The sequence below is a fragment of the Talpa occidentalis genome, unplaced genomic scaffold (genome assembly GCF_014898055.3).
Source record: "Talpa occidentalis isolate TD23 unplaced genomic scaffold, MPIMG_talOcc4v2.1 talOcc4.11, whole genome shotgun sequence".
Taxonomy (NCBI): Eukaryota; Metazoa; Chordata; class Mammalia; order Eulipotyphla; family Talpidae; genus Talpa; species Talpa occidentalis.
The window spans coordinates 64,348,652-64,373,739 of record NW_023601104.1 but is presented as its reverse complement, the minus strand read 5'-3'; the positions used below and the strand labels follow the sequence as shown (position 1 = coordinate 64,373,739).

The 25,088-nt window shown below is 40.5% G+C and overlaps 1 protein-coding gene and 1 long non-coding RNA gene across 10 annotated transcripts in view; one reads left to right on the top strand and one right to left on the bottom strand.

The window, feature by feature from the left end:
• The window catches only part of LOC119239110 (uncharacterized), a 43,739-nt gene extending 32,337 nt beyond the window's left edge, over positions 1–11,402 (top strand). For 5 of the 8 annotated variants that reach the window (XR_008550065.1, XR_005123750.2, XR_008550064.1 and 2 more), the window contains 2 exons: positions 8,431–8,469; positions 10,651–11,402. This is a non-coding gene — a long non-coding RNA (uncharacterized LOC119239110). Of the gene's footprint in view, positions 1–8,430; positions 8,470–9,504; positions 9,571–10,650 lie in introns of all 8 variants that reach the window. The other 3 variants (XR_008550055.1, XR_008550062.1, XR_008550057.1) reach the window with 3 other exon arrangements.
• Positions 1–25,088, bottom strand: part of SAMD4A (sterile alpha motif domain containing 4A) — a 204,355-nt gene that overhangs the window by 125,001 nt on the left and 54,266 nt on the right. The window lies entirely within an intron of this gene.

The following is a 25,088-nucleotide window of genomic DNA, read 5'->3' as shown; positions in this document are numbered from 1 at the left end:
CTGGCTTATCAGCAGGAAGAAATCAGCTGGGGGTTGGAGAACCTGGGGTTTTTGGAGAAAGAGAACAGCTGTTTGAGCACGAGTGTCAGAAGGAAGTCCTCTTCCCACCGCCAACCCGCAAAACAGAACTGTAATCCAGTCACAGGAGTGATTATAATGAGACAAAGGAGGACAAGACTGACTAATACCCTGAGATCTTTGACAATGGGAATATCAATGCAAGAAGGAAAAAAAAAAAAACACTAGCTAATAAGAAGGGAATCCTCCTCTAGACACAGGACTCATGGAAGGGATTCTAATTTCACCTATTAAGCAACTATTAATTACTTATATAGGTTCAGAAATAGGATGGACTGGTGAATCAATGTTACCTAAGGTTTATCCATAAACAGTATGTGAACCCTCTATTCCAAGTGTTTTATCAGATAAAAGTTATGTCTGTTTGACTTAATTCACTTTCATTCATGTCTCTTTTTTGTGAGTTGAGAGGCTCAGTGAACCACAAAAGAGGAGGAAAATGGGAAAACAAATGACTTCTTTCTGGAACAATCATTGAGTTCTCCACAACTCCATCTATTGCCTTCTTAGTATACCACACGTCAGTAACTATAACAGAAGACTTTGAGTGCTGTTTTAAATAGTAAACATTCTAATGGTTAAAAGTCTAAACAGACTAGGAATGAATACCAAATATATCAACCCTGATCATTTTAATGGGAAAAACATGAAACATGTATTTTCCTGTAAATGAAAATCCTACCTTTATAAAAGCAGGCAAGGTGATTGTGTGTGACAAATACTTATAGGCAAATGAGAAAAAGTAGAAAAAATGTCCTCTTCTAAAATAAACGAATCCATTTTTGCAGCACACAATTCTCTAAAACTCTGACATTTATGCTTGCTTGAAAAAACAATTTAAGTCAACACTTCCCACTATGTTATTCAACCCTGAGGCATAAAAATTTGATTAAATAACCCAAAAATGCCTTCATGCACATGGAGCAGGCACCAACTAACTTACACTGTGACAAGTCACGCTGTAGCTTGACTTCTCCGATGCCACACTGGCACCCTGCCAACCCTGCAGCTCTCCCTGTCACACTTGATCTCCTCCTTCTCCCTTCCTTGAGGTCTACACCAAAGCCTCCCAGTGGTCTTTCTCCAAGTTACTGCCACCTCACTACTGGTGCCTTCAAAAATCACCTGTTTGTTTCAATGACAGCATAACTAGAATGGCGTGTTCCTCCCCTGGGCCAATATCTTCATTCCCAAAGAGGATCCTGTGACTTCCCATGTCTTAAAATCTCTGTCCTACTCTTGAAAACCCTTGTTACTCCATTTCTCTTTCTCTTCTGACTCCTCCCTTCCCTAAATAAATCACAACTCATCAAATCATGGGACAATTTCAGGATCACATGTTTCCCTGCCTATCTGACAACCCCAGTAAGGTGCTGGCAAAAGGCATCTTTAGCTCAGAATGTTCAAAAGGGAATTCTTGATTCTGGTTGTAACCTGGTACTCCTTAAGTGCCATTCTCAATAAATGCCATTCAACTGCTTAGGACAAAAGCTTGGAATCAATACTAGCTCTTCTCTGTCTCTCAAAGCATAAATCTCACCCAACAAATATCCCATTGATTTTGCCTAGAAAATATCTCAGATTGCCAGCTGTCTCCACATCCACCATTGCTACCCTGGTCCAAGCCATTACTGCCCTTCATCTGGAACACTGGTGTAACCTAACTCAGCTCTTGGTTACTGCTCTTACTCTTTCACTAAAGCTCACTATGCTATATTTAGAGTGGTCATTTTAAAGTTCAATAACCCTTTCCCCAAACTTTTCAAAGGCCTCCCATCACACTTAGAATGTAAACCCCAAAATATACATGGCTGTTTAGCTCCTGGTAACCCCATAATGGACAAGGCTACTTTTGCAATTTTACTTCCTGTCATACTCTGCCTTGCTCACCCCACTCCTGTCACACTGACATTCCTAATATTTTTAAAACAAAACTCTGAATATGATCTGTGCACAAAGACTAGTCTCTATAAAAATGCTAAATCTTTTTATCCATCTACTTACCTGCTTCTCTAATGTGGCCTTGGGATACACACTTGGTGTAGAAGACATCCCAAACTAGATGTCTCTATGCCAACACAAATTAGACACTGCAGAAGGGTGCAGTTGTGCCATCACCAGGCTGGAAGGCTTGAAGTAGCTGCCAGCCTCACTGTACTTGAACCCACAGTCATTCAATGGCCAAATGCTGCCATGTTTCCCATCACTAAGTCTCAATTTATTCCTTTCCCCCACTCCCCAGAGTCTGAGTCTGTCCTGGTCATTTCATGTCTGAAATCCCACACTTTCTCCAGTTGTCCCTTAGCTTCCTTCTACTGCTGAAACGTGTCCTTCCAGAGGGCTGACAAGGGCTTCTTTCTACACAAAACAAGACTAGGTCCACTGCTGTCAACCTCCATTTCTGCCTCACCTTTTGTTTCCTCTATTATCCCTATGTTGTCCAATACAATAGACACTAGCCATATATGGCGACTTAAATCTCAATTAATTCAAATTAAAAATTCAGTTCCTCAGCAGCACTAGCCATTTTTCAAGTGTTCACTGGCCACATATTGAATAACATAGTTGTAGAACATTTCTATCATAACAGAACATTCTATGGGACTATGCAGAAGCCTATACCCCCTGGAAAATTTATTCAACTCCTGCAGTGAAATCTTCTGTGGGACCAAATCCCATGGCCAACAAGTCCTTTCAACCTACTTTTTATCCAGACCTCACATTTCGGCTTTAGGGAAGTCCTAATTTATTCTTCCCTGAAGTCCACCCTAACTATAAGGGAGAGATAAATTACATACCCTTCACTGTGTTCCACATAAACATGACTTTCCTTTCATACAACTTTTTTTCTGTGTAAGGTAAATATTCACAAATTAATATTCAATTTATATATTTTCAATACTTGCTCAGCTATTATGTCTATACTATTAGTCATTAAGGTTGAATATTTTAGATGAAAAGCTCTTGGGGGCAAGACCAATATTTAATGGTACCAAGCACAGAAATTTCATGTTTCGATAAAGATGGGAAAGCATTTAGGTTTTGGAATTATCCATATGTGGATCTGAGTTCCTGTTCTGACACCTATTAGCCAGGAGCCATGGGCAAGTGATTACTCCCTCATCATACTCAGTTTAAGCATCTGTAAAACAGAGAAAATGACTTTCCTCACTGGGTGGTTGTGATCATTAAGTGAGAGCAACCTGCCATCTCTTTTTTTTTTTTTTTAAAGATTTATTTATACAAGCACTGGGTACAGTCAGAAGCGCAGGAGGGTGAGAGAATTCACCAGAGACAGAGCGGGAAGCAGAGCAGGCAGAAGGACCGAAGTACACTGCTGAGGGGAGCAGTGGGGGCTGCCGGAGAGGTCAGCGCACCATGTGGGACCCTCGCCGGTGGCCGGGGATTGAACTGGCACTGCAGAGGCTTTGGGCAGCTTCGCAGCCCAGAGCTCAATCGCTGCACCACCAGGGGAGGCCCCAACCTGCAATCTCTTCACAATGGTTAATACGTGACGACTCATTAATGTTAGGTGATATGATCATGATATCAATTATTTTAAAATTTTAAAATTTTTTTTTTTTTTTTTTTTTTAATAGAGGCATGCTTTATTTATTTGTTTGCTGGTTTCTTTTGTTTTGTTTTGTTTATACATGCACTGGGTATAGTCAGAAGCGCGGGAGGGCGAGAGAATTCACCAGAGCCAGAGCGGGGAGCAGAGCAGGCAGAAGGACCGAAGTACACTGCTGAGGGGAGCAGCGGGCGGCAGGAGAGGTCTGCGCGCCATGTGGGACCCTCCTCTGGTGGCCGGGGAGCAGCCGGGGATCGAACCGGCGCCGCAGAGGCCGCGCGCAGCTTCGCAACCCAGCGCTCAACCGCTGCGCCACCGGGGAGGCCCGATATCAATTATTTTAAATAGTTGTAAACAAAGCAATTTTATTTTTTAATTTTTAAAAAAGATTTATTTATTTATGCATACAAGAACTGAGGTACAGGTCATAGGTATGGCGGGGGTGAGAGGATTCACCAGAGACAGAGCGGGGAGCAGAACAGGTGGACTGACTGAAATACACTGCTGAGGGGAGCAGCAGGTGAGACAGGAGAGGTCTGCTGTGCCACATGGGTCACCTCCCTGGCCAGGGATCGAACTCATGCTGTAGTGGCTGTGGATAGTTTCATAGTGCTGTGTCTTAACCCCTTGCACCACCAAGCATGCCCCCAAAAAGCAATTTTAAATAATATTTAAGGAGGTTAAAAGTAAGATGAAAATAAATCCCAAAGGGAATTGTTCAACTTAGAGAGTCAAATGAAAGTCTTCAGATACAATGGATGGCTATTATTTATATATCAAACCATGGAAAATATGCCTCAGAGTAACATAAATATGAACATTTCCATTCTGCTTCTTGTATAAAAGCTGCACAGAGTTTCCAGTTCTTCGGAAAATTTATTTCAGGGACAGTGGAACCTTGCTTGGCAAGTTGAACAACTTTCCATTAGTTAACTGCGAGAAGGATGATTTCATTTTAAAAGTGAAATGTGGAAAGTGGTTAAATGGGAAGAATATAACTAACTAATCATACTCATCTTTTTTAAAATCTGAAAAACAAAACAATAACAGAAGAAACACAATTCAAAGCACATGTGGACATAATTTTGTGTTGAGTGCTTAAAGGTTCATCACCCCAATGAACAAATAAAATGGGTATACACATTCCACATACTTCACTGAAGCATGAGCTATCTCTCCTTGCCTTCAGTAGCTGAAATGCAGTGTATAAAACAGCCAGTCAGGACACTAATTCTGCCAAACTGGTCATCTACTTTTCTCTTTTCATGGCTTCTGAATGTGCCGGATCAGTGATTCTCAAAGTGTGTGCCTTAGATCAACAGAAACGGGCAAATTCTGGCACCCCACTCTAGACCTACTGCATCAGAAACTCTAGGAATGGGGCCCAAAGATGTATGTTTCAACAGGCCCCCCTGGCCTTTCTGGGGCAGGATATGGGCTGCACCTGGACCCTCTATTGGGGGGGGGGGCTTCCAAAAAAAAACCTTTAGGTAATACTGAAAATATCTTCAACTGGCCCTCACCTATGCTGACACATGACATGGATTCAGTCTCCCTCACTAACATTTGATTTCCTGATGTTAAAAACGAATGGAATCATTGATAATGCTAAGTCTAGCTCAGGAAAGGGGTACCTTAGGCACCAACAAACTGGGGCAATGTGAAGGAAACTAACCCCAGTCACGTGCATTTTGTCTATCATGTAGAGTGGAGTCAAAATCATACAGCTCAAAATCATATGGTTTCACTTACTGGTCTTTATAGGAAGTGTCGCTGATCTGCAGTGAGGCAGAGAAACAAGATAAAGGATGGGGTGATTTGGTCAATTTAGGAAAGCCCCTAATACTTCTCTATCTTTAAATTCATTATTGAAAACAAAAGAATCAAAATGATATGACCAAATCCCATCAACTATATGAAAAACAAATAGAAGGAAAGATACAGGGGACGCCCTTCAGAGGTTTTTTCAAAATACAACACTTAACAGTCAAAACTCATTTAGAAGGAAATGGAGAAGTATTTGGGACCTCAAAACTTGAATAATCACATGAAAGTACTTTTAAGCAAGAATGCCTTAAATGTCTTTTGTTGTCATTTTCTAAAAGAACTAAAACAAAATGAAGGCTCATTTTAATACTATGATGCTTCTATAATGTTGGCTGTTATATTTTCACAATTCAAATATATTCCCCAGCAGAGTGCCTTATTCATTTTTCAGTGGAAGGAAATAAAATTCAATATGCATAAATTTAAAGTCTTGTGCTTTTCTTAGAAGGACATTTTATTTGAAGACTTTTTCTACAAAGTGCACATATTTCTACAAAGTCACATATTGCTTTTGTAATTAAAATAATTTAAAGAAACTAAGTCTTTCATAAATTCATATAAAATGTATTGCATAGCTGGATGTGCACAGCTGATTTCTAAAAGGAAAAAACAGTACTTATATCTCAGTAGAGGGGTGGGGGTGAGGAAGTTCAGGGGAGAAACAGAGAAATAAGATTTTTACTTTTTCACTTTAAATCTTCACCTTCTATTCAACTTTAGTTTTGCCCATGTTTTGCGTAATTATTTTGACTACACTAGTTAGAAATAAAATTAGCTTAAACACAGTAAATCCATGTTATTGAAACATGAACCTTTGCATCCATTTCACTGAATGCCCCTCCATAACTTTAGGTAGCAGTTTCAGTTAACTTTTCCTAGAATTTGAGTATCCTATCACAGATGACAGTGGGGTCTCTCTGTCCAACTGCAAATGAAAAAACTGAGGCCCAGAATGGTTAAAGTTTTCAGCCTCATGATTAGTCTTACTGATGCTGGAGACGAGCCTCACCTTAAGTTCCTGGGCTGCCTGGCTTATACACTTTCTTTATCTATCATGTTACCAGTCTCCTATGCCACACACATGTGTTAATCTAAGATCTGAATTATAATCATGAAGCTACTACAATTTTATAAAAGTATAACTCCATTAGGGCCCTCCCTGGTGGCTCAAGGGGTTAAGACACAACCTATGAAGCTATCTGCAGCCACTGTAGCACGAGCTCAAGCCCCGACCAGGGAGCTACCCACATGGTACAGCAGACCTCTCCTGTCTCACCCGCTGCTCCCCTCAGCAGTGTATTTCAGTCAGTCTGCCTGTTCTGTTCCCCACTCTGTCTCTGGTGAATCCTCTCACCCCCCACACCTCTGGCCTGTACCCCAGTTCTTGTATGCATAAATAATAAATTTTTTAAAAAAAGTATAACTCCATTAGAACTAGAGTCAAGCAGCATAACTAAATCCTGCACTGAAGGTTGGGCCAAGCAGATAATGTGTTCAGAGGCAGGTGGGGGATGGGGGTAAGATCAAGGACTCACCAGTTTTCTGCCTGTATCTGACTTCTCCACCTTCTATGTGACTAATTGTGTATAACCTCTTTATGCTTTTTTCCCCTCATCTGAAATACTGAGTTTAAAAACAGTATGTTTCTACTCAAAGGAATTGCAAGGATAAAAGGAATGATTTATTCCAAGTACACAGCCTAACACCTGCTACATAATAAGTGCTCAATAAAAGTGCGATATTTTTGATTGAAATTTAAAGTTCTAAACCAGGTACAATTCAGTACCTTCCTCACTAATTCCTCACAGTTTTATACCTACTGCCATCATGGGGTCCTCCTCCCAATTTGATTACAAGTGCTCACCTCTGAGAAGATTTGCATCCACCGTGAGTTAGTGGCCTTAGAAAAGACATCCCTCATTCTCCTCAGCAGTGAGGGCTGAGAAGCTTGGATTTAATACATGTGTGTGAAAACACTGTGGAATGGCACTGTTCCCTAGACAAAAGATTTACTTTGTTTGTAGCTTACCCTGAGTCATGACTGGTAGTCATGGTTTGTTCTCAAATCTCTGGATGACCCAAATGACCTTTGACTAAGTTTCCCCAGCCAGCTGCCAAAATGAGAACTTGTCCTTATGGGTCCCTCCAGTGCCTGTCTGCCTGCTGCCTGGTGCGAAGTCCCTTCCTCCCTTGCCACCACCCCCACCCACCCATGCCTGTTCCTCCCTTTTTCTCCCTTCCCTGGCGGAAAGACTCTTTGCTATCAGCTAAAAGTGCAAAAACTCCTGTGACTACTTTCTTCTCAAATCTAGAGGAAGTAGTTTTCCACTATTCTCTTCAGTCAAGATGTAAGCCAAATCCTTGTGACCTCCTTAACAAAAACATTCTTTGAAGACACAACAGAATAAGCAATAACTGACAATTTAAACATACCTGGAATACTTTGCCACACATATTTCTTGAGTGTCTTATAACACCACAAAACTTCAACCAACATACCAACCCCTGCCTACGGCTTAAATGGAAATTAAACTATCTAAGCCCATTATCAAGACATTTCGGGGATATTTAAAAATGCTTACTGGAAACATAATAACCCACTGAGAGCTCTTGCTGTAGATTTTGGGGCTAGGAGACATCCCTGCTTGAGGCCCGTACTTCCATAAAAGGGCAGGCATTTGCCAGTATCTGTGTTAGTGACAAAGTCAAAAGAACAGCTTTGGATTTTGAAACCAAATAAGCAAGGGTGTGAGGTGTGTACTTGCTGTTATCAACACCTGGGCTCAGGAGAAGGTTCACAGGCAATTTATTTGCATGGAGTTAGGCCATCAGTGAGCTTACTCAGTGAGTGTCACAATTAGGGCAAAAGATTCTGAAAAGTGTGTTGTTTATTTTTTTTTTCCCTTTCCCATATTCTTCTTCTTCTTCTTCTTCTTTTGTTTAATCAAAACCAGGTCTGCTGAAGAGAAGAAGAAGTAAAGCAAGCAGAGCAGGTGAAGGTTTTCTGTTTTTAAATCGAAATGCAATGAACATGTATCATTGTATTTGTTTCAGGTGTACAACATAATGATTCGATTCACATATCCTGTGACATGATTACCATAATAAATTTAGTTAACATCCATCACCACACAGAGTTACAATTATTTTCATGTTCTGAGCCATTTTTAAGATCTACTCTTTTAGCACCTTTCTAATACACATTACAGTATTATTAACTATCGTCAGCATGCTGTAATTAATTACATCTCCATTAACTCTAAAATAAGGACTAATTTATCTGATAACTAGAAACTTGTACCTTTGATTACCTAAACCCATTTCATCCACCCATCACCTCTGGTAACCAGAGGCAACCAGGGAACCAATCTGTTCTCTGTATCTATGTGTGTGTGTTTTTTTTTTAGATTCCACATATAAGTGAGATCATACAGTATCTATCTTCTCTGTCTGACTTATTTAGCTTAGTGCCCTCAAGGTTCATTCATGTTGTCACAAACAGCAACACTGGGGCTGAATAATATTCCTTTGTGGTGTGTGCATGTGCATATTTCACATTTAGAGCTCATCTAAAAGATGGGGGTAGAGCTAAGTTCTAACTCCCCTATTCTTGCCTGTTGTCTTAATGATCTTTTACCAAGTTCCTTGCTGATTCAACGTTCTATTCTTATTGAACATCTGCCTTCCTACCCAGATATGAAGGGAACTAAACATGCAGTTGAATCAGTAAATCATCTTGAGATCTTTGAGGAAAGGGAGTTATCTTCCCTTACAGTCCAGGACTTTGCAAGTTCATGCTGGGCTACTGATACGCTCTCTATCATGCAGAGGGTCTGTGGGCAGTGACACTGTGACATGTCTCCCAGTATTTATTAATGTATACAGGCTTATAACACCACGGGCAGAAATGCAGGGTTTGTAAATTTGGTTTAAGCAGATCTGCTTCCCCTGGATTCAGAATGCTTTCCTCTTCATCTGACTCACCCAACTTCTTCCCTCCCCCTTCTCTTTCTCCACCTCCCAAATAGGAACCTGGAAGTTGGAGGATCCATTCACCAGGATCCTTCATCCCTGTTACCTCAGTGACTAACCGGGTACCAGGTTCACAACTGGCATTGCATGAATGTCTGATGAAGAATGAATGAATGAATGAATAAAAGAGTGGACGAACTCAGTGCCACTGTTATTCTACCCAAGTAGTACAAACAAAGATTTACCTGGGTTTTGGGCTGGGTGGATTCAAAAGGGATTCTTTCAGGAACAGCCACTGTTAGACAGAGGGCAAGACTAGCTTTTTTGTGTCTCCTCCACCCACCTACAATTCTTGGGTAAATATGGTACCCCTCAATGAATGGGGTTCACTTGCATGTACAAACCTAGGAGTACCTTTCTAGCCTAGACAAAGCCCCATCCATATTATGACCTTAGTCCATTGTCCTCACTAAGGTCCTAAAGTACCTCAGAGGTACTTTATGCAGAGAATTACAACTAAATCTATCTTCTAAGAGCTTAAAATTTATTGTCTTCTTGATAAAAGCCCAGATAGAGAATTAAATATCCTTACTCCTCCACACTCAAAAAATGGCTCCACATAGAAAAAATTATACTGGACTTGGAGTCAGAAGACTTGGGTTTGAGTGTGAGATCTGCCTCCAACTGGCAGGTTATCTTAAGCAAAATTTGCACTCTGTAAGATCTGAAAAGTCATCATAGGTAAAATATGGGAAGGAGGGTTTACCACCCCTGTCTCAATGCACACTGATAAGGAATAAGTGCACTAACATTCCTCACACTGCACTGTTGAATCTAATGCCATAAATAAACGAGCGTAGTGAAACTCTATGGAAAAGGAAAAAAAAATTCCTTGAAAATCCAGAATGTAAGATAAAAGAGGAATTTGCCCTACAGGAAATAAGTTTCAGAAGAGAGATGGGTTGTGGGCCATAGGACCTACCAATGATCCTAACATTGCAAGTACAAGTGGCCCCTGCTTGTAGATTCTGTGAATTCCCAGAGATGCTGGTAATGAAGGAGGGGAGGATGATGCCTTTATTCCATGAAAATCAGAAACCCACAACTATTCTGAGCATTTTCTATGTTCTATCTTGCTATTGTCATCCTGACAATAACCTTATAAGGTAAATAATACAATTGTAATTACCCCCATTTTACAGATGAGAAAACAAACTAAGGCCCAGAGAGTTTGATTCATCAATAAATACAACTTGCTCTGAGGACTTACTTTTCTTTCCAATAAGCGGTTGAAAGAGAAGATAAAGGCATCAGGAAATAAGAGCCAAGGTTTTATTCTGGAGGATTGAAAGGGTGAAGCAAAGAGAGGTGAAGCTCAAGTGCAGGGGTGGAATGAAGTAATAGGCACCGAGAAGGAACCTGCAAGAATCCTAAAGGGAAAGACCAAAAGAGATTCTTTATAACAGAAGATAAAGCAGAAGCACAGGGGCAAGTTGGAAGCGTGGAGAATGTAATTGTTGGGAAATCAATGGAGATCACGCTATGGCTTTTCCCCCTATAGTCTGCCCAATGTGCCAAGCACACTAATCAGCAATGTTCTCTTTCCCTGAGGCCTGACCTGCTGCTGTGACAATTGAGGGCCGGGGTGAGGGCACACCGATGGAGCTGCTGCTGTCATCCCCAGAGCCTCATGCCACCTCCGAGTATTCAGCACCATCCCCGTAAGCAATGACAGGAGGAAACTGCTAAACTAGTTGTCACCACCAGACTGCTAATGAAATCCAGAAAGTCTGCAAACAAAACTGCCAGCTTCCTTACAATGAAATGACCACCCAGGACAGTGCAATTCAGAAGAGGAGCCCCTTCCACCGGCAACAGGTTTCTTCCAGGGTGACTTCCCCGACAGGTATAGCTTAGAGACAATTGGAACAAGACACTATAAATCCTGATCATGTCTTTGTCATTCTGTATTTTTCTTCTTCTAAGTCAATAAGTGGTCGATTCTGTGTCAATTGGAACCTCTTCCATCTCAAACACAGAGATTCCAGAGATTAGTTACAGATCCTCATGGTCAGGAAACAAATTTCCAAATCCCATGGCACAAAAAGTGCCGGGCACTTGTTATAAGGGACACCAAGAGGCAGAGAACAAGGGGAGAAGAGGACATTTCTAAGGAAAGTGTAAAGGCAGTGGTTACACTCTTGGTTTTGTTTAATTGGAATGGGAGGGCAACAGAAGTCAAAACTCTTCGTTGACTTGGTCAGGGTAACAAGTTTACATAGGGTGGTGACCTTAAGGTACACAGAGAGCGAAATGTCAAGGCTCTCTTATGTCAAACATAAAAATGTTGCTTTAATCATCCAGTTCATGCAAACTTCTTGGGAAAAAGAATTTTGCAGTTTTTAATATGTTATTTTATATATATTTTTAAATCATTTTTCATTTTTGCACAATGTACGCATTTTCATCTTGGTTGCATTCCCCATACAATTCCCACCCCCCTTATTTTGACCCTAATCCCTCCTCCTCTGCCCCCCTCCCCACCCCCGTAGTGTGTCTCTGGTTTATAGTTGCTTGTTGATTTTGATTTTTACTTTATTAGTATAATAAGTTTTTTTATTAGTATAATTAGTTTTTTTCCTGGTCCCTAATTTAGGTTTTTCTAAATTCCTGCTATGAGTGAGACCATCCGGTATTTTTCTTTTGCACACAACACTAATGATAAAGGACTGATCACAAAAATCTACAAAGAGCTGATGAGACTCAACAAAAACAAAAATGGGCATAAAATAGGCAGTCATAAAATGGGCAGAAGAGCTAAAAAGGATTTTGCATTTTGAAAGAATGTTAGACTTGCTTATATCCTTGTCAACAAGCCAGAGATATTGGAACTAGTAACTGGTAGTGTGTGCATGTGTGCATGCTTTAATCAACATGGATATAGCATTCAAAACATCTAATCAAGTAGGCAAGTAGCAGGCACCACCAGCTCCCGAGGAAATGGAAGCAGGATAAGCTGGCCTGTTGGAAATCCCAAAGAAAGGGAGAGTTGAACAGGAGGAAGGAATGTTGAAATTCTGAGTGTGAAAGGAGCCCAATAAAGAAGGAGGGGACCCGATATGAATGCCCTATCGGTGTTGATTAAAACACAAACACACGCACGCACGACCAGCTATGAGTTCTAACATCTCTGGCCTGTTGACAAGGCTACAAGGAAGTCTAACATTCTGTCACAGGGACAAGCCACCTGAGCTCTGGCTGCTTCATGCTGGTGTGGCCTCAGCTGGTGGTGGCTGAGAGGCGTGGCTCCCACTTTTCAGGTGGGCTATACCCCTACCTCCTCCTATGATCCCTCATCCACAACCCTGATGCCTCAGTTGCGAGAAAGGGAGGGTTAGTTGAGGATAAGCTGTTTTAGACAAGGGTGCAGCAAACTCTTGAGAAGCAAGGATGCTCACCCACCATGCTTCCTTTCTCACATTGACCAGGCTGCAGGTTGGAGGTCACAGAGCAATGCTATTATCTGCCTTTATTCCATGCTCCTAGGCTGCAGGCACAGTAAGGACTTTACATAGCATGTGTTACTTGCGTTTCACAATAACTCTGGGATGCAGGTTATTTTCCCCAGGATAGAGATGAAGAAACAGAGGCTTAGAGAAATTGAAGTAATTTTCAGGGGTCAATAAGTACCAGTGGCACAACCCGCAACTCTGCTAAGCCATGTCCCCTCCCTCTAATGCACTAACCTTGCTCACCCCTCCAGAGAAACAAATAGATCCTGTGCCCTGAGGTTAATAAACCTAATCTTGGTCTGATTAAAAAAAATAATAAATGCCAAAAGGCAAACTCAACCCTGTTTAATTTAGAACATCAGTAGACACAGGATCCAAACAATAAAGTTAACTTTTCAATTTCTTACTTAGCTAGAAATTATTATAGTTTCCATGATAACAAAAATTAATTTGGGGATTCTATGGTAAGTCAGAGCATAATCTACCCCGAAATAATGCAGTAAGTGACTAATTTAGTCTTCTAGAGAAAACCTCTCTTGTTGCTCAAAGAATTGTAATGGAAATTGTTTTACTTATAGACCAATCTGTTTTTAAACTAATGACTTGTAGATGAATATGCTTTTAAATAAGGGAATTTAACAGTCTCTTTTTTTTTTCATAATTTATTAAAACTTCTGTTTTGCTTTCACATGTGTCCTGGTTGAGACAGGAATATTTACACTGCTGAAAATTTGTAATATCCATCACTAAATATCTATTCACACTCAGAATGCCAATAGCCTAGGAGTCTATTGCCTTGGTTCAAGGTAAAATATTAATGTACACAGGGATTTGTATAGGATTAACAAAGCCAACTCAGCATGACAAATGGGGCAAAATTCCACTCACAGAATGGAAAAGCATCAGATTTGCTCTAGGGTCAGCTGCCCTATGCTGTGGCTCCCCCTTAATGCTCCCCAACCCCCAAGTCACAAGGATTCACAGTTGCCCTGAGTCTCTGGCATTCAGCAAGTGGCTCACTTAAGCAAAGATAAGACTTTTCTTCTGCTCCTGGAGAATGAAGAGTCCATATGTTCTGCCATAATCTCCTTGAAGCAAAAATAGCCTTGAGGCTTTATATCATTTCCAGGAAGGAAGGAAGTACAGCTGGTGACCATTTGGCAAAAAATTACCAAGGCTGGGATTGTGTGTAATAACCGACCTGGTTTTGTTGCCCAAAGTCTTCTATAATCAAATGAGCAATGTGTTAGCAGAGAGGCTATGGAATCTGGGCATTGTTTGTTGGAATTCGTAATCAAAATTTCAAGAATTCAAGAGATCCTAAGTTCCACATGAAAAAGGGGGAAAGAAATTTCATCTCTTGGAGCTCCTAGAAGGTCATTTAGAACCAATTTAACATAACTGTCAAAAGGGTCAAGAGGTATTCTACTGTTCACTGACAAAGTGACCTTTCACGCTACTCATTGCTCTTTCTTGAGAAAACAGAACTGAAGGGGGGCAGGGTGGGGACGACATCATTTCCTTTTCCTCTGAGGATGCTATTGACAGCTTCTTTCCCACAACTCCTCTACGCCAGCACACAGCGCTGACTCCTGCCTCTCTTCTCCATGAGAAAGGACGTAAGACTTATCTGCCCTATCAGTAGCTTTGAACATAGTGCATCCTTTTCTCAGGGCCTTTTCCACTTGGTTACCAGGGCTCCATATGCTCCTGCCCTGTAGCCATCCTCTCTGAAGACTCATGTTCATCTTCTGCTAATTCCTACACATCTCCTGCCTCTTAATGCCGACACAACTCAATTCTTAATCCTTATCTCTTCATTTTCTACCCTCATTCCCTTGGTGATCTCATGCAAGTTTGTGCCATATGGATGATACATAAAGAAAACAACTCCCAAATTTATATACCCCCTTGATCACACTCTTGAATTCTACACTTGTATATCCAACTGCTTATTCAATATTAGACTTGGAGGTGTAATAAACATCTCAAACTCAATATGTTCCAAACTTAAAGCATTTCATATACATGAAGTTATTTATTCATAACCACCATGTGAAAATGGTAACTTTTTTTTTCATTTTATAATGGACATTGAAGCATACAGACATAAGATTATTGCCCTAACTCATACCTCAAGAGTGAAGAGGGCACCATCAATCTGAAGTCCTCTCTCCCCTCCTCTTTCCTCCTCTCTCTCTTTCCCTGTAACCACTTCTCAACTCTTTTAGCCAATCCACTGGCAAAGCCTGTGAGCGAGCTCCACCTCCTCCACCTCTACCACCTCTCCAGGCACCCAAGTGTCATGCTTGCTTACATGGGTCACCACCGTAAATCCTCGCTACTCTCTCCCTTCCTCCACCAACTATCTACTCTCTATCATGTGACCAGAGTAATCCTATAAAAATTGATATTGAGACCTGCTAATGGCTCCCACTGCACTTAAAACACAATCCTAAGCACAGTCTAGATGAACCCTGTCGTCCAGTCTACCTCACATCCTGGCACACTTCTCCTCACTCATCACATGTAGCCAGACTGGTCTGCTTTCTACACCTTGAAAACATCAAGTTTTTGCCTTGGACCTTAGTCCAGCTGTTGTGACCTCAGATTTATATGGCTGGCTCTGTCTTATCATCTGGGATTTCGCCTCAATGTCATGTCCACAGAATGACCTTTCATGACCAACCAATCTAAAGTAACCCTTGCCTCTTCACACTCCCAGACTTCAAACTATACTACAAAGCCATAATCATCAAACTGCATGGTATTGGAACAAGAACAGACACACAGACCAATGGAATCAAATAGAAAATCCAGAATAAATCCACAGATTTGTGGTCAACTAATCTTTGACAGAGGAGCAAAGAATATGCATTGGAGCAAAGAACGTTTGCTCAATAAATGGTGCTGGGAAAACTGGGTCACTACATGCAAAAAGAATGAAGCTTGACTACTACCTAACACCATGCACAAAAGCCAACTCAAAATGGATTAAAGAACTAGACATAAGACCTAAAACCATAATATATATAGAAGGAAATATAGGAGAAAAACTACATAATATGCACATCAAAGACATCTTTACAGACACATCACCCAAAGCAGTGATAGTGAAGGCAAAGATAAACAGCTGGGACTACATCAAATTAAAGAGCTTCTGCACAGCAAAAGAGACAATAACAAAAACAAAGAGAAACCCCACCAACTGGAAGAACATTTTTGCACACAACACTACTGATGAAGGACTGATCACAAAAATCTACAAAGAGCTGATGAGGCTCAACAAAAACAAAGAAAATAATCCAGTCAAAAAATGGGCAGAAGAGCTAAAAAGAAACTTCTCTGAAGAGGAAATGCAAATGGCCAACAGGCATATGAAAAAATGTTCAACATCACTTGTAATCAGGGAAATGCAAATCAAAACCACAATGAGATACCATCTTACACCAGTGAGAATGGCACATATTGAAAAAACTAGTAACAACAAATGTTGGCGAGGTTGTGGAGAAAAAGGAACTCTCCTGTACTGTTGGTGGGAGTGCAAACTGGTCCAACCACTGTGGAGAGCTGTGTGGAGATTTCTTGACCTACTAAATATAGAGCTTCCATATGATCCAGCAATTCCACTCCTAGGTATTTACCCAAAGGACACAGAAACGTCAATTCCAAAGAACACCTGCATCCCTATGTTTATAGCAGCACTATTTACAATAGCAGCACTATTTACATTAGCCAAGCTTTGGAAACAACCCAAATGCCCAAAAATAGATGACTGGATCAAGAAGATGTGGTACATATACACCATGGAATATTACTCAGCATTCAAAAAAGATAAACACATGCAATTTGCAGCAACATGGATGGAGCTGGAAGGGATCATGTTCAGCGAAATAAGCCAGAAAGAAAAAGAAAAATACCAGATGGTCTCACTCATAGCAGGAATCTAGAAAACTTAAATAAGGGACCAGGAAAAAGAATAACTATAAGAAAGAAAATATCAAAATCAACAAACAACTTTGAACCAGAGACACTCTATGGGGTGTGGGGGGCAGGGAAAGGAGGGTTGGGGTCAAAATAAGGGGGTTATAATTGTATGGGGATAAAAAATAAAATTTAAATTAAGAAAAAAATAAAGTAACCCTTGCCTCCACCCCAAGTACCCACCCTTTTACACTGTGGTTAGGATGGATGGTACAACCTCTTTGGATAGCCAGTTGGCAATAGCAATCAAAACAGAAATCTACATATCTAGCCCTCTGACCCAGCAATGCTACTTCTAAGAATTCATTCTAAGTATAAATATGTACATGTGTGAAATGATACATATTACAGGACTATTTATTGCTTTGTTGCTTCTAAAAGCAAAATGTTGGCAACAACTTAAATATCCATTAATAGGAGCTTCTTACAAAAATTATTATATATAACAGATAATATGCACTCGATACCAACAGCAACCTTATAAGCTAAGTACTACTATAACCCTATTGTGAAGAGAAAGTGAAGGCACAGAATGTATAGATAATTAACCCAAGGTGCATAGCTAGTAAGTAGTAAGATGGGAATTCAGATCCCAGACTCTCAGTTTCTATTCCAGAATACTTAACAATACACAGTCCCACAATGAAAAACTATACAGTCATTAAAAGGAATTAGGTACTACACTCATGCATCACTTCATGAAATTTCTGTCAAAGATTGGCTACAAACAAGACAGTAGCCCCAACAGGTTTTATACACATAGCCTAGGTGTAGTAAGCTCTGCTGCATAGGTTTGTATAATTATACTCTGTATTTTACACAACAATGAAATAATTTCATGATGCATTTCTCAGAACATATCCCTGATGTTAAGTGATACATAACAGTGCTACATATGTGATATGCACTGACCTCCAAGATATGCTGTTTTTATTTATTTATTTTTTTTATTTTTTTAAGATTTATTTATTTGTTTGTTTGTTTGTTTATACAAGCACTGGGTACAGTCAGAAGCGCGGGAGGGTGAGAGAATTCACCAGAACCAGAGCAGGCAGAAGGACCGAAGTACACTGCTGAGGGGAGCAGCGGGCGGCAGGAGAGGTCTGCGCGCCATGTGGGACCCTCCTCCGGTCGCCGGGGAGCGGCCAGGGATCGAACCGGCGCTGCAGAGGCTGCGGGCAGCTTCGTAACCCAGCGCTCAACCGCTGAGCCACCGGGGAGGCCCCAAGATATGCTGTTAAGTGAAAGAAGTCAAGTGTATAACAATGGGTAGTATTTAATTTCTTACATTTTGTTTCTTTTTAAAGAATGCAAATGTGTGTGTGTGTGTGTGTGTGTGTGTGTGTGTGTTTGTAAACATCTATACAAAGTCATAAGAAACAATGAAAACTATGTAAGAAAAAGTGGCTACTCTGGAAAGGGAAATTAGTTGGCTTAAAGACAAGAGTCGGGAAAGACTGACATTTCACTGCATGCTTTTGTTTTCCATTGTGTACGTATAACCACATGCACAGTGCCTTTTCAAATAACTATATAACTAATAATAGATTGCAGGATTAAAATTTTTCTAAAAGAAATAATATACCCGTCACTTTTTATCACATCACCTGTTATATTTCCTTTATACTAAGTGGTTTATTAGTATATTTGTATCTTATGACTTCATTAGAGTTATCTAAAACAATTTGGTTTTTCTTTGTGGTGGTGGGGCATTGCTAGGTATATAATCTCACTAGACTGCATTAGAATGTAAGTTTCGTGAGGGCAAGGGATGTGTGCGAACAGTTTCAACATTTAGCATATTGCCTCATGTATTATATCTTTGAATTAATGAATGATGATTAATGCCCAAGTCTAAGACTTAGGTAACCAGAGTCAAAATAGTAGAACCTTCTTTACCAAAAATGCATTTTAATGCTTTGGAGAAGTTATTAAGTCCCTTAGCATGAAAACTAATACTTTGATTCAAAGAATCTACTGTACTATTAAAAACAACATGCAAAGTGGATATCATAAATGAGCAATATTCACAATGGTAAGTCCTAGATCCCATGAAATTCACTTGGACTCATGTAGGGTCAGAATATACTGATAATGAGCAAGAAAAAGAAAAGAGCTCAACCCTTAAAAAACAGGAGAGATTCAGAAAATCCACATAGTCATCTACAAAAAGAAGCTTCAGTCACTAGGTAATTTTGGGTTATAAAAATTACTGTTGATTTAGTAAAGGGAAAACTCCCTCTTTGAGCCACATAATATACTAAGGCGAATATTTGCTATAGAAATAACCTCTATGAGCCCTTCAGAGATGCCTTGCCTGGTCATATCTTAAAATGCAAAGGAATGAATTCACTAATAGACCTGAACCACAAGCCTACAGGAAAATGACAATCCTAAGAATGTTCTCTCTTTCCAAATGAATTAGCAAGGCAGAGGAGGCCATCATCATTTATTAGTGCTGTGTGATGGCTAATTTTATGTGTCAACTTGACTAGACCATGGGGTGCCCAGTTATGAGGTCAAACATATTAGGGGTTTCTATATGAGATTAATATTAAATTATATCCCAAACTGTATCTCCACTTTGCTTTCTTAGCTGGTGGAGAAAGAATCAACAGTTTAAAAAGTAAAGACTTAGACATATACCTGGTGAGGTACTGATATTCCAGAATATATAAAGAAGTACAAGTCAACAACAAAAAAGCAACAATACAAAAATGGGGAAAGGACTTAAATAGACATTTCTTCAAAGAAGTTGTACAAATGACTAAAAAGAACATGAAAATATGCTCAACATCAACAATCATTAGGGAAATGCAAATCAGAATCATGACATACATAAACTCATATTCATTAAGGTGGCTGCTATAAAGTAAAATAATAAGTGTGGATGAAGATATGCAGAAATTAGAACCCTTGTAGATTGCTGGTGGGCATGTAAAATGATGCAGCCACTATGAAAAGCAGTATGGCAGGTCTTCAAAAAATTAAAAATAGAATTAACATATGAGCTAGCAATTCCACTTCTGGATATATACCCAACAGAATTGAGAGCAGGATCTGAAAGAGATATTTGTATGCCCATGTTTACAGCAGCATTACAATAGTCAAAAGGTGGAAACAACCCCCATTGACAGATGAATGGATTAACAAAATGTGGTCTATACATGCAATGGTGTATTATTCATCCATTAAAAAGAAAGGAAAATCTGACACAAGCTATAATCCTGAGAATATTATGTTAAATGAAGTAGGTCTGTCAGAAAACGACAAATACTGTAAAACTTCACATACATGAGATACCTAGAGCTGTCAGCAGATAGAGACAGAAAATAGAATGGTAGAGCTGGCAGTTGGGGGAATGTGAGATTTTTGTTTAACAGGTACGGTTTCCATTTTGTGAGATGCAAAGAGTTCTGCAGATGTGAGGGTGGTGGTGATGGCTGCACAACAGTGGGGATGTACTTAGACCACTGCACAGGAACACTTGAAAGTGGTAAATGTCTTAATGGATTAGGGTCCACTTTAATGACCTCATCTTAACTTGATTTAACAATTAAAAAAATAGCTAATGGCATAGATATCTCTAAGACACAAAAGGAAGCTTAGAAAAAAAGGGTTACAACAAAATGCAGATAATATAGACCCATTATGTAAAAACTAATGTAAAAACATACACATAGAAAGGAGATAAATTGTCATTAATAGATACCAGTAAGATCAAAAGTGTGAGCTAGAGAAGGGGGATGTTCATGTATCTATCACACACTATGTGTGCCTGTGTCTTGACTGAACCTGGTCCAGGTTTCTATGGTGGCTATAACAAAGTTCCACAAACTGAGTGACTTAAACAGAAATTAATTCTCTCTCCCAGTTCTAGAAGCTAGAACAGCCTCTAGCTTTACTTTCGGAGCACCAGCCACTTCATTCCAAGAAGGGTTTCACTACACACTAAATAATCTGCATCCATGCAGCTAACCAACTACTGTCCTGGGTGGAGTCACATCTGCAGTGTGGCAGTCCAGCTCACAACAGCTGACCACACATCTGAGCAGTGCCACCCAACCCTTCAGGGCAAAAAGTCACATTTTACATGTAGCCAATGGAGGTGCAGGGCAGTCCTCAGCTTCAGACCTCCTGCTTCTGTGACCAGTGCCCTCAATATGAATTTTGATCTTGGCCTCACTTGCTGCTAAATCTGTATCTAGTTAATCTTACAGGGTTGTGGAGGCGGGGCCATGTTGCTATGGCAACACAACAACTCTGGGCAGAAGGAGAGAAGAAATGGAATTTCAGGACTGAGACCACCACAGGATTCAGAAACAACGATTTCTGCCTTTGTTTCACAGAAATGACTCTTGCTATTTTAAAATAAACAGACCCCCTCTTCTATTTTTTTTGATAAGGTTTCAGCCATTGACAAATATAAAAGTCTGCTTATCCAAGTATTCTATTCATATGTCATTTCCTAACAGGATAGAAACTAAAACTCACACTTCATTCAGCAAGTCAGGAAGTCAGCTGATTTCCTTTAAAGCTCTCCCTGCATGAAAGGAGCAATTGTCCAGTAGGGATTTTATACATAATGTTACTTTTTGACCTGCAGTTTACAAATAAACAAACAGAGGAACACAAATAGAACTTGGACCCTCTCATCTCCAGGTTGTTTAAAGGAACCAGAAAAAGGCAAAGAAAGATGGCAGAAATTGCCTTGCGAACCCAGAGGCCTTATCTTCGACAGACGCTTTTACTCCACCCACACCCTAACAGAGGTGGGGTGCCCACATACAGCAGAGCTGATGACTTATATTTTCGGGTCTTTGTTTTCCTATCTACATTCCAATAGAGCATCTGAGGAAAAGTAAAGGTAAATTACAATCAAACACAAGAACATCCACCAGACAGTAAGACTGCATGTCACATTTGCAGGCACTAAATGATCTAAAATGGACCAAGGAAAGTTCTGGTAGGTTAACCCAGGGAAGGATCAGTCAAGCAGGGCAGCAACTCAGATTGATAGCTTTCATCCTGAAAAGCTACTAAGTCAAATTTAGAATGGACACCTAGGGCAACAAATGAAATTTTCTTTATTTTTTTTTAAAGATTTATTTATGCATACAAGAACTGGGGTACAGAGGTGCACGGGGTGGTGAGAGGATTCACCAGAGGCAAAGTGGGGAACAGAACAGGCAGACTGACTGAAATACACTGCTGAGGGGAGCAGTGGGCAAGACAGGAGAGGTCTGCTACACCATGTGGGTAGCTCCCTGGCCGGTTGGGGATTGAACTTGTGCTGCAGTGGCTACGGATAGCTTCATAGTGCTGTGCTTAATCCCTTGCGCCACCGGGGAGGCTCTCTGAAATTTTCTTTAAAAGAAAAGTTAGAGGGCCTCCCCGGTGGCACAGCGGTTGAGCTCTGGGTTGCCAAGCCGCCTGCAGCCTCCGCAGCGCTGGTTTGATCCCCGGCGGCCGGGCGAGGGTCCCACATGGCCCGCAGACCTCTCCTGCCGCCCACTGCTCCCCTCAGCAGTGTACCTCGTCCATCTGCCTGTTCTGCTCTGGTGCTGGTGAATTCTCTCACCCTCCCGTGCTTCTGACTGTACCCAGTGCTTGTATAAATAAGTAAATAAATCTAAAAAAGAGAACAGTTAGAAATACTCCTGTAACCAATTAGCTTTATTTTCTGTCCTTTTTACTTCTTTTCCAAGATAGTTATTTTCACTTTGAACTAGGACAGAATAATTACTGGAGTAGAATTTACTGATTTTAGGGTTGGAAGGAGGGAGGTAAAAGAGTGATGAGGTAGTTATGATTACATAATATTCCTGAATCTCTAAGGGAATAGCAATTACTTAGTTTTACGCACTAAGATTATATGGATAAATAGATTCAGAGAAGCAGGACGTGACAGGGAAGAGAGGAATCTCTGGAGTAACAGAAAACTCAGATCCTTGACTTGACTCTACACTTAACCAGATATATAATCACAGACAAATTATTTAGAGAACTCAAACCTTCGAAACTTCCAACTATAAGTGGAATCATTATACTTGACCAGTTATTCTAAGAATCAAATGAAGCTATAGCCATGAAAGCCTTTCATAAACAAATCAGTACTGCTCATTGAATTTGTAGCCTTTTCTACCTAGATTTGTTAGGTATAAAGAATAGGGTGCGCTCCTGCTTTGTGTATCCTTCACCCCCATGGGAGTCCCTTACATCCAACTAAAAACAAAAATGTGCTAAGCAAATGTGCACATAGGTTTTTCAACCAACTTTCCAAAAGTAGGTTGTAGGGTAAGTGAAATTGTCAGGATTTTCCACCCTCCCGCCATTAGCATTAATGATAGACCCCTGCAGCCCTACATGTGTGCCTGATAGCGGACACCTGGAGTAGGGCGTAGGCATGCATAGGTGGGCGCACCTGGGCTGAGAGGCTGGATATATAAGGGCAGCGTCACAGGGACACCAGCAGCAGCAAAGGCAGCAGAAGCAGCAGGGAAGAGCCCAGAAAGATTGAAGAATCACTGGGGGCCAGGGAGGAGGACCTGCAAGCCTCCTACCCACTCCCCTGCCCGTCCCCCTACCTCCCTGCCTGCTGTGTATGTGATTGCCACACTACGGATGATGGAAAAAGCTCAATAAAAGCTTTTTCCACCAAGGGCTCCAGGACTCTCCTTGACTCGTCTGCCGGGATCATAGCGATCCTGCTCTCTGCCTTGCTGGCACTACATAGGTCTAAAGGAGAGTTGTTCGACTTGGAAAATCAAAGCAGTGAGCCATCACCAAGCAGCAGCAATGAATCAACAGGGCACAATGAAGGCAAAAGGTAGGCAAAGCAGCTCTTCTTCCTGAATGGCATGTCCATGATGAGATCACTCACTGTTGTGTGCTAGTTTTAAGTTCTATTTCATGAAATCCTAGTTGGTAGCAAACCTCGACAATTAACTTCTTACTCTAAGTTCATAGCATTAACACTAAATTAGAATTAATACCTTCTCAATGGACAATGAAAAGTCCATTAACACGAGTGAAATATATGTAGTAGCCTGTGAAAAGTGAATTTCTGATGGAAAGGAGATAAACACGGACATCTGACATTTAATGTGTTAATAACCTAGTATCAGGAACTAAAACAGGATCTTAAAGTGGAGCTACCACTGACCTTCTGGAACCTAGAGTCTAAAAGTCCGAGGTAACTCTCAAACACACCCCGCCCACACACACACCTAGCAGGAGAGCTGTTAACTGCTATGACACTCTCAGTACCAAACCTTGATCCGGTGAGAAATACAAACATCTTGGCATGCTTCAGAAACAACTAGAAGTTTTTAAACAGATGTCGAATAGCTATCAAATTGGAGAGGGTAATTTAAAAGTATGGAGGTTTGACAAAACAAGGAAGAAAGTAGGAAAAGGAAGAGAATGGAGACCTTTAGTCATAAGCTAAACACAACACTTTGAAGCTGTACAGGGGAATTTAAAGAATTTAATTTTTAAAATTATTTTATGGTAAGTTCTATTCCTTAGGTACTTCCTGAGTATGTTTCAAACTGGCAACTACTTAATTATAGGGCCTTTTCTCCAAGGAGACTTGAGAATATAGGAACAGATTTTTAAAGAGGTGTGAAGGGATTTAACTTCTCATTGTGTAAACATTACCTGGTGATCAGAAGAATAACAGTTTGTCAATAAACAAGCTCCACCTGGGCTCACAAACGAATTCGAAAGGGCTTTTCCAGGTTCTGGAAGGAAACTTATTCTAGCTATTTTCACTGTTGATCTTTGGGGCAGCTAATTTCAGAATGACGGTGTTTATGTTAGGTTCCCTACTACCTCACACCTAGTGTAGGGAAAACTAATGACAGTGTCGGGAGGCAAAAACGTGGGAGTAATTGCTCAGCAAGTCAGAGTGCTTGCAATCTCGATGTATGCAACAGCAGGAAAGCCCATTACTCCAATTGCTGAAATTATGTCTCACTGGAGTCAAGTTTACAGAAATATTTATAGAATTAGCAAAACACTGTCATTGGCAGTTTCTTTGGCTTGTCTAATCTCTTGAAACCTTTTTTATTTGGGGGGAGGAGGGCTGTGGAAAGAGGAAAAGAGAACCCATCCACCAAAACACACTAAGCGTGAAAAAG